This window comes from Vigna unguiculata, chromosome 9, assembly GCF_004118075.2.
Source record: "Vigna unguiculata cultivar IT97K-499-35 chromosome 9, ASM411807v1, whole genome shotgun sequence".
Classification (NCBI taxonomy): domain Eukaryota; kingdom Viridiplantae; phylum Streptophyta; class Magnoliopsida; order Fabales; family Fabaceae; genus Vigna; species Vigna unguiculata.
The window spans coordinates 30,559,350-30,568,441 of record NC_040287.1 but is presented as its reverse complement, the minus strand read 5'-3'; the positions used below and the strand labels follow the sequence as shown (position 1 = coordinate 30,568,441).

The window sequence follows — 9,092 nt, the reverse complement described above, 5'->3', positions numbered from 1 at the left end:
ATAGTTTTAATATTATCTCGAAATATTGCAAGGAGGTCTCAAATAATGACCCAAATTTGGAGTATGATTTCTGTGTTGCATCTCTTGAAGACGCCTCTTCTAAGTTGCAGCCACCACCCACCAACCTCGAAACTTTGGTGGAAATTTCGATTCAACTTACTAAGTCTAACGGAACCAACGTGTTGTCCATCATTTCAAAGTTTTTGAAGGACAAAAGATTTGATACATACAGACATGCTTGTTTACAAGATTGTTCCAAACTTTACTCGGATTCCCTTTCGAATTTAGATCGTGCTTTGGTTGCTTTGAAGTCCAAAGATTTCGACACGGCTGCTACGATGTTGAGTTCTTCCATGGATAGTCCTAATACCTGTGAAGAACAATTCAATGAGAAAAAAGGTGAAAAATCTCCTTTAACAAAGAAAAATCAAGTCTACTCCCAACTCAATCTATTATCTCTAGTTTTACTTCAAATGTTTCATAAGCAACACCATTGATAAAGCATGTCATGAAAAATAATAATACACTCTAACTTTATAATGAGTAAGAAATTGAATACCATTTTTTTTTTCTCATCTCTTTTCCTTCGTTTCACTTTTATTTGATTTTTTGTTTCACTTTTACTGAAACATTTTCAACGAAATTGTTAATCAACTTGTTAAAACTAGTTCATTAGAGAGATTTAAACAGTTTACTTAACATTATTTTACCTTTGTCTTTCTAAAAATTTTCATATGATAAATTATTCTTTTTCATATATTAAATACTTTTTAAATCAATATATTTTTCTATCTTTTTCTTCTTACGTATGCAATGTTATTTGTATTCATTCATCTATTTCAAATTACGAAGTTATATGTTTAGAAAAAATATTAAAATTTAAATTAGTACTAATGGAAATTACAATAAAATTACAAGTTTTATATCTTATAAATGGATAAAAATATATTGGTTTAGTGTATGTATTTTCATTGTTTTAATTAAATACTTACTAGGTACATTTATCAAAATTGTCATTATTTTTATCTTTGGTGATTAAAAACATTTTTATCCACTTGTTATACGAACTTTAATTTTGTTTTTGATAATTTTAATAATATGCACAGTTTTTTTATCACATTTTTCTATATACGTAAATTTTTCTATATATTCGATTTTGCTATATTCGGTCACATCTCACATTTTTTAAGTTTTAAAACCTATAAATTTGAATATGCTATATTTAAATACACTCTACTCTTGTAATAAGTATAGAAGTGAATGTCCTTGTTGTCTCAGTTTTTTTTTTTTTTTATTACTTTTTCATTTTTATTTGATTTTTTTATTGAACATTTATAAAAAAATATTAATCAATTTACTAAAACTAGTTCGTTAGAAAGATTGAAGTAATTTAATTAACATGATTTTACTTTTGTCTTTCTAACAATTTTCATTAATAAATTATTCCTTTTCATATATTAAACACTTTTTAAATCAATATTTTTTTTTATCATTTTTTTCTCATGTTTACAATGTTATTTGTATTGATTTATCTATTTCAAATAATAAAGTTGTATGTGAACAAAATATATTAAAATTTAAATATTTAAATATTTATCTTTATTGTTATATAAAGATCTACCCGTGTGTGGATATTGACAAATTAATTTGGTTTGATCAACTAACATCGAATGGAACTTCGGTGGAAGGGCAGCCATGACAAGTATGGACTGTTTTACTGTAAATACAGAATCTTCAACAATAAAAATGAGTTGAATTGATGACTTGATACCCAAGTCATTTTACTCGTTGCCCTAAGACCGCACCTGCTCCAAAATTCTTATATTCACAGTAATATAATGTAACTAAAACCAAGCGCCCGATTTATTCCACTATAATCACGTGGGTGCACATGATCTCCCAGATAACATATAGACGATTGTGGCATAAGGTGACCATGGATGACTGAGATATGTAGGATAGCTACTCTTGGATGCTTATAGATCGGATGTGGCAAGGATCTGACAGTTGTGGATGAAAATGTTGGTGGTGTCATATATTGTATTATATGATAGTTCAACTTATGGTATATTCTGCTGTGTTTGTTTTACTGGTAAATATAAGGGTTAATTCCGGTTGCTGTAATAGTTTTTTTCACTCAATAATACTCAGTTTTTAACACAAACATTTAGTGTGCATATCCGTGCATATAAGTGCATATCAAGACCTAAGATCTTTATAATCTGTTGTGCAAATACTCAATTCTTATTACAAGGAGTAGTAAATTTGAAATTGGGAAGTTTAAGGAGTTGCTAATGGCTGAATTTGAAATGACTGACCTTGGAAGTTTGCAATATTTTCTTGGAATGGAGTTTGTTGAAGTAAGTCAAGGATTGATTCTGAATCAGAAGAAGTATGCAACATAAGTTTTGAAGAAGTTTTGTATCGAGAACTGCAACACTGAAGTCATACCAGTTGAGACCAAAATTCCAGTGACAGACAATGGTGAAGAGAGGCTAACAACACACTATATAAGCAAGTTGTTGGATCACTTAGGTACCTATGGAACAATAGGCATGATATTTCGTTTTCTGTTCGAGTTTTAAGCAGGTTCATGCATCAACAAGGGAGAAAGCATTTGATGGTTGCAAAAGGGGTGTTGAGCTACATAAAAGGAACAACTGATTTTGGGGTTCTGTTTCCCAAATCGTATCCGATGCAAGGAAAGTTATTGGGATTTTCGGATGCAGATAGGTGTGGTATAGCAATGATAGGAGGAGTACTACAGGGTATATGTTTAAGTTCATAGGTGTACCAATTTCTTGGTGTAGCAAGAAACATGTTGTTGCTTTATCCACATGTGAAGCGGAGTACATAGCGGGATCCAATGCAGCATGCTAAGCAGTTTGGCTTGATTCATTCATGACAGAAATAAGAGTGCAGATTGAGAAATCTATACAATTGTATATTGATAACAAATCAGGCATAAATCAGACCAATAATTCTATGTCTCATGTGGAAGGAATAAACATATAAAGACTAGGTTTCAGTTTTTGAGAGAGCAAGTGAATAATGAAAAGTTGAATGTGATCTATTGTCTTACTCAACATCAAGTGGCTGGCATTTTTACCAAGCCTTTGAAGAAGGAAGTGTTTGAAATGTTAGGGGCTGAACTAGGTGTTATTAGTTTGGGAGATTGAATTAAGGGGGAATGGTTTATTCTATGATAATTCAATTTCTGGTATATTTTGTTGTGTTTATGTTTTCCTGTTAAACTCTATATATAAGGGTTACATCTAATTGCTTAATCATTTTTTTCACTCAATAGTACTCAGTCTTTAACACAAACACTTAGTGTGCATATCAGTTTATATTTCTTCTCTCCTCTTCCAACATCATCCTTGTATTTGCTCTTCTGGGGCTGTGATTGTGTTATCTTGATGGGTCATGGGTTTGTGAGCCTAAAGTTTGCAATTCTAGAACACCACGACAACATTACCAAATATGAAAGCGATAGTCCCGTAAATGTCACATTCGCGATAAAATTGACTGTTGGAGAAGACATACATTGTGTCCTCGTATCCCAAAAGGTTGTAGGGTATACCACCATGCGATCTGTTCCGATACGGAGAGCCACATCTTGGTACTTCTCATGTCTAGAGTAGTTCTCGAATGTCATGTCTTTGGCTATGAAACCAGAAGTGCTAACACCTGCACCACAAGATCAACATTTTACTACTATTATTTAATCATGAATAAATGTCAAATGAATAATTTGATTCATAGGAGAAAATATTAATTTTACAAAAAATCATGAAATAATACTGTTACTCAAAACTAGTAATATAGGAAAAAGATTAGAGACTTTAACACATGCAGTAAAAGTGTAATACTGAAACTCAAGAAAAAAAATTAAACTAAACTATACCATCTAAGAACATATAGATTTTGAAACATATAGAAAAAAGTCATTTTACATTAAGGAAAGGGAAATTTCCAGGTTTAAAAGTTCAAACTTATTAGAACTGTAATTGAAAAATTATAAGATTAAGTAAGTAAGGATTAAACTTAAGAATCATAGTTATAAGATGAGGAAGAAGACAAAGAGAAGAGATTTATCGAAGGATGCCGATTGAAATGTGGTGAGGTTCACCAAATAGTTTTTCCTTCCTGCAATGACGGTTTTACCCTTACTGTCTTTTATGGACATCACATTTGTTTTCTTTTTCCCCACCACCCACCTCTAAATTATGCTCTTTGTATGAATTGAAATTTGTATAAAAAATATTAGAGCTTCTATCTTACTATCACCATCATCCTCTGTTCCTATAGTTATATATTACTATCACCATCATCCTCCGCTCATAGATTATGTTTTCTTTAAATAATAGTTACATCAGTATCAGGTATACTACCTTCCTCCCTGACATTGGAGTGGTGTGAACTATTTTTTCACCTTCTTAATGGCATTAGTGATGGTTTTAATGGTTCTGCTACTGTCTTTGGAAACCACAATATCAACTTGTATAGCTGACAAAGGCAAGTTCAGCAATCTCCTATCACGTCGATTGAACCATCTGGAAAAATTATCAGCTGGCATCATCAACGGTCTCCTGTTCCGAATGGGAACATCAACAAAGTCTTCGTCATTGGCCATGGCCGAGAATATGACGAGGCAATTCCTAATGAATTTGGACATACCCTTTACTGGACTAGCGGCATCGACGAAGTCCTCCAAGCAAGTGTCATGATCGGTGCGCGCAATGCTGAGCCATGTGAGCACGTCTTCTTTAGCGGAGCCAACGGCACCCAGGGAGAGGGTGTTAAGGAAGCGCACAAGTGCATCGACAAAGTCGTCGAGGAGCATGAAGCAATCATCATACGTGGTGCGAATGCGGGGATCCATGGTGGTTTAGGAAATTGCAGCAGAATATAGAGCGCCTTGGAGAGGTGCTGCAGGGTTACATTGAAGGAGATGTAAACCAAGTCCTTGTCTGATGACACTTGAGATCCTGAAAATTCCAGCAATAAATTGATGTACTCACTCTGAAATGTTGTTTTGCTGCACATGTGTGAAATGGCTTGTGTAGGTTTTATAGCAAGACCAGATGGAAGCACGACGACAATCATTAACGTCACTACAAGAAGTGACAACATCTTTCCATATCTTGGAGGTATGATAGATAAAAGAAAAAGAAGAAAGGAACAGAATGACTAAGAAGTTTGAGAGAGAAGTGTTACAACGTCTGAAGATTTGAAGGTGATATGGTTGGTGTGAAATGAGAGAATTTAAGCACGAAGGTGTGTTGAAGTTTCCGTGGTTGCATGTTGTGCATGGCAGTAAATTTTCACCTCTTATCTTAAAAAACATTAGAAAGTAAGTTTCCGTGGACACATATCCACACTCAACACACACACACACGCATACGCACACACCCATGCGCACACACATCAACCCCCCCCCCCCACACACACACATCCATGCACGCACAGACGTATGCACACACATGATTGGTTAGGATTATGCATGCATCAATGATAAAGTCAAACTGCCATCATAGGAGGGGAAAAACTATTTGCACAACCTCACCATATTTTAGATACACATGCACACTCACACTCACACACATACACGTGCGTGCGCACACACGCATATCCACACTCAACACACACGCACACATACACACACACCCATGCACAACCACATCTACCTGTTTTCTAATGTTTCTTAAGATAAGAGGTGAAAATTTGCTGCCATGCACAACATGCAACCATAGAAACTACAACACACCTTCGTGCTTAAATTCTCTCATTTCACACCAACCACAACACCTTCAAACCTTCAGACGCTGTAACACTTGTCTCTCAAACTTCTTAGTCATTCTGTTCCTTTCTTCCTTTTCTTTTATTTATCATACCTCCAAGATATGGAAAGATGTTGTCACTTCTTGTAGTGACGTTAATGATTGTCGTTGTGCTTCCACCTAGTCTTGCTATAAAATCTACACAAGCCATTTCACGCATGTGCAGCAAAACAACATTTCAGAGTGAGTGGGTCAATTTATTATTGGAATTTCCAGGATCTCAGGTGTCATCAGACAAGGACTTGGTTTACATCTCCTTCAATGTAACCCTACAACACCTCTCCAAGGCGCTCTATACTTCTGTTGTAATTTCCAACACCACCTTGGATCCTCGCGTTCGTGTCACGTACGAGGATTGCCTCCAGCTCCTCAACGACTTTGTCGACTCACTTGCACGCTACCTTAGCAATCTCTCCTTAGGTGTTGTTGGCTCTGCCAAAGAAGACGTGCTCACGTGGCTCAACGCTGCACGCACCGATCTGGACACTTGCTTAGAGGGCTTCGCTGATGACGCTGGTCCAGTAAAGGACATGATGAATAACAACCTAAAGGACTTGTCCAAACTTATCAGCAATTGCCTTGCCATCTTCTCGATAGTCGCCCACAGTGGAGACTTTGTTAGTGTTCCTATTCAAAACAGGAGACGGTTGATGATGGCAACCAATCATTTTCCCAGCTGGTTCAATCGACATGACAGATGATGGCTAAACTTTCCTTTATCAGCTATACACGCTGATGTTATGGTTTCCAAAGACGGTAGGGGAATCGTTAAGACCATCACCGATGCCATTAAGAATGTGTCTAATCATAATTCACATCGCTTCATTATATATGTCAAGAGAGGAAGTTAGTATACCTTACACCAATAAAACTGTTTTTTTTATATGAATGGAGGATTGTTGGTGATGGTAATATAGAAATGCTAACATTTCTTTATGGAAATTTATTCAGGTACGAAGAGCATGATTTAGAGCTGGAGAAGATAAAAACAAATGTGATGTTTATAGGGGACAGTAAAGGTCAAACCATCATCACATGAAGAAAAAATTATTTGGACCACCGCACCACATATCGTACGACATCCTTCGGTAAATCCCTTCTCTTGTCCTCTCCCTCATGCATATAACTATGATTTCTTATGTTTAATACTTATTCATTGTATCTTATAATTTTTCAATTACACTCTTAGTAAGTTTGAGCTTTCAAACTTGGAAGTTTTCCTTTCCTTTTAATATAAAATGATTTTTTTTTCTATATGTATAAAAAGTCTCTATGCTCTCATATGGTAAAATTTAGTTTAGTTGTTTTTTTCTTCTTGAGTTTCAGATTACTATATGGTCAAAGTCTATGTTCGATGAATCAAATTATTTGGTTTGAGGACATTTGACATTTAATAATTATCAAATAATAATAGTAAAATGTTGATCCTTTGATGCAGGTGTTGAGGCTTCTGGTTTCATAGCCAAGGATGTGACATTCGAGAACTACGCCAGATCTGAGAAGTTCCAAGTTGTGGCTCTCTGAATTGGAGCGGATCGTGCGGTGGTGTACCGCTGCAATCTTCACTAACAGAAAAAAGGTCTTTTACGTTCGATGCTTTTTGCTTTTCTCATCTAGTTCAGGTCAAACGAGTTAGAGAAAGTTGTGATTCTAATTACTAGAATCAATATCAGAGATATTATGTCAATATAATATTATTCCAATATCCTTTATATTTTGTTCGTGTGTGTGCAACCATCATTACCAATTATTTCCTGTATTATTTATTGTATTCAACGATGACTTTATTACCAAGAGTATGATTGTATTGTATTGTGTTTATATAAGCATAACATCCGCAATACAAATGTACAGAATTGCACGACAATATTTCTCCATTTTATCTTTCTAGACGTAGTAACGGTAGTCGTAAATTTACGTCTGACTAAAAACCGATCGTAAATTTACATCTGACCCAAGAGAACAGACGTGAAGTTACATGCGGTGGAGTGTAACCAAACGTAAAATTTGTCAAAAAATCATGGGATACCAGGGCACATTGTATGTCTTGGCCTACAGTCAATTCTACCGCGAACACGACATCTACAACACTATCGATTTCATATTCGACAATGTTGTTGCGGTGTTTCAGAACTGTAATCTTTGGACTTGCAAGCCCATGGCCCATTAAGAGAACACAATCACAACCTAGAATAGCAAATACAATGATGAAAGAACCGATATTTCCATCCACAACTGTCGGATCCTTGCCACACCCGATCTAGAAGCATCCAAGGGTAGCTATCCTACGTATCTTGGTCGTCCATGGTCACCTTATGCCAGAATCGTGTATATGGTATCTTATATGGAGGATCATGTGCACCCATATGGATGGCTGGATTGGAACAAATCAGCGCTTGGTTTAGGCACATTATATTACGACGAATACAAGAATTCTGGACCAGGTGCAGCCCTGGGGCAACGAGTTAAATGGCATGGGCATCGAGTCATGAATTTTACGGAAGCTTCTAAATTTACAATAGGAAGATTTATACTGGGCTCATCATGTCTGTCTTCCATGGGAATTCCATTCTATGTTGGCTTATCAAAATAGTTTTGTAGATCTTTTAGCTTATGTTTTACTTCCACATTTGTATTGTTTACGAGAAATGAAAAGCATGGATGTGACTTGTATGTTTCTATAAAAGATAATGATAATGATAGAATGACATTGTAAAAATGACTTTTTTTTACCTATGTCATGTGAAATGGCATTAAAATTTTTAGTTTTCAATTATTTTTAACCTATGTGATGTGGCAATTGGAATTAGTGGTGGAGTCCAGAAGTGGTGAGGCACATGTGGTGACTAGCAGAGAAGACTAGGTTTCACGAATTAGCTACAACCTCGACGACACTTATTAGAGCCTCCACTACCCTCCGGTACTGACACCGTCAATAGAGACTTCTTCGGATAAATGTCATTTTCGATGCATTTTTTCTTCGTATTCCTTTGTTGTGCACATCTTCTATGTTGGTTGTTGTTGTTGATTCTTCCTACCCAAATTACCCAAGAGTTGTTAATTAGTGCTTCGTAACAATTGAGTATGAAATTTTGGAATTTCTATTTTATGGTTTCATGCCATTTTTGAAATTTCTAGTTTTAATGCGAGTGAAATTTGGTTTAGTGTGGGTGAAATTTGCTTTGATGAATCATTTGTTGTGTCACTTTACCACTCTTCAAACTTAGGTTTTGCTTATTGGTTGAGTCT

At 35.4% G+C, this 9,092-nt stretch overlaps 2 pseudogenes; one reads left to right on the top strand and one right to left on the bottom strand.

The window, feature by feature from the left end:
* Positions 1–1,734: 1,734 nt before the first annotated feature.
* LOC114163656 lies at positions 1,735–5,109 on the bottom strand (annotated as a pseudogene).
* An 832-nt stretch (positions 5,110–5,941) lies between these two features.
* Positions 5,942–8,436, top strand: LOC114163655 (annotated as a pseudogene).
* The last annotated feature ends 656 nt before the right edge of the window (positions 8,437–9,092 follow it).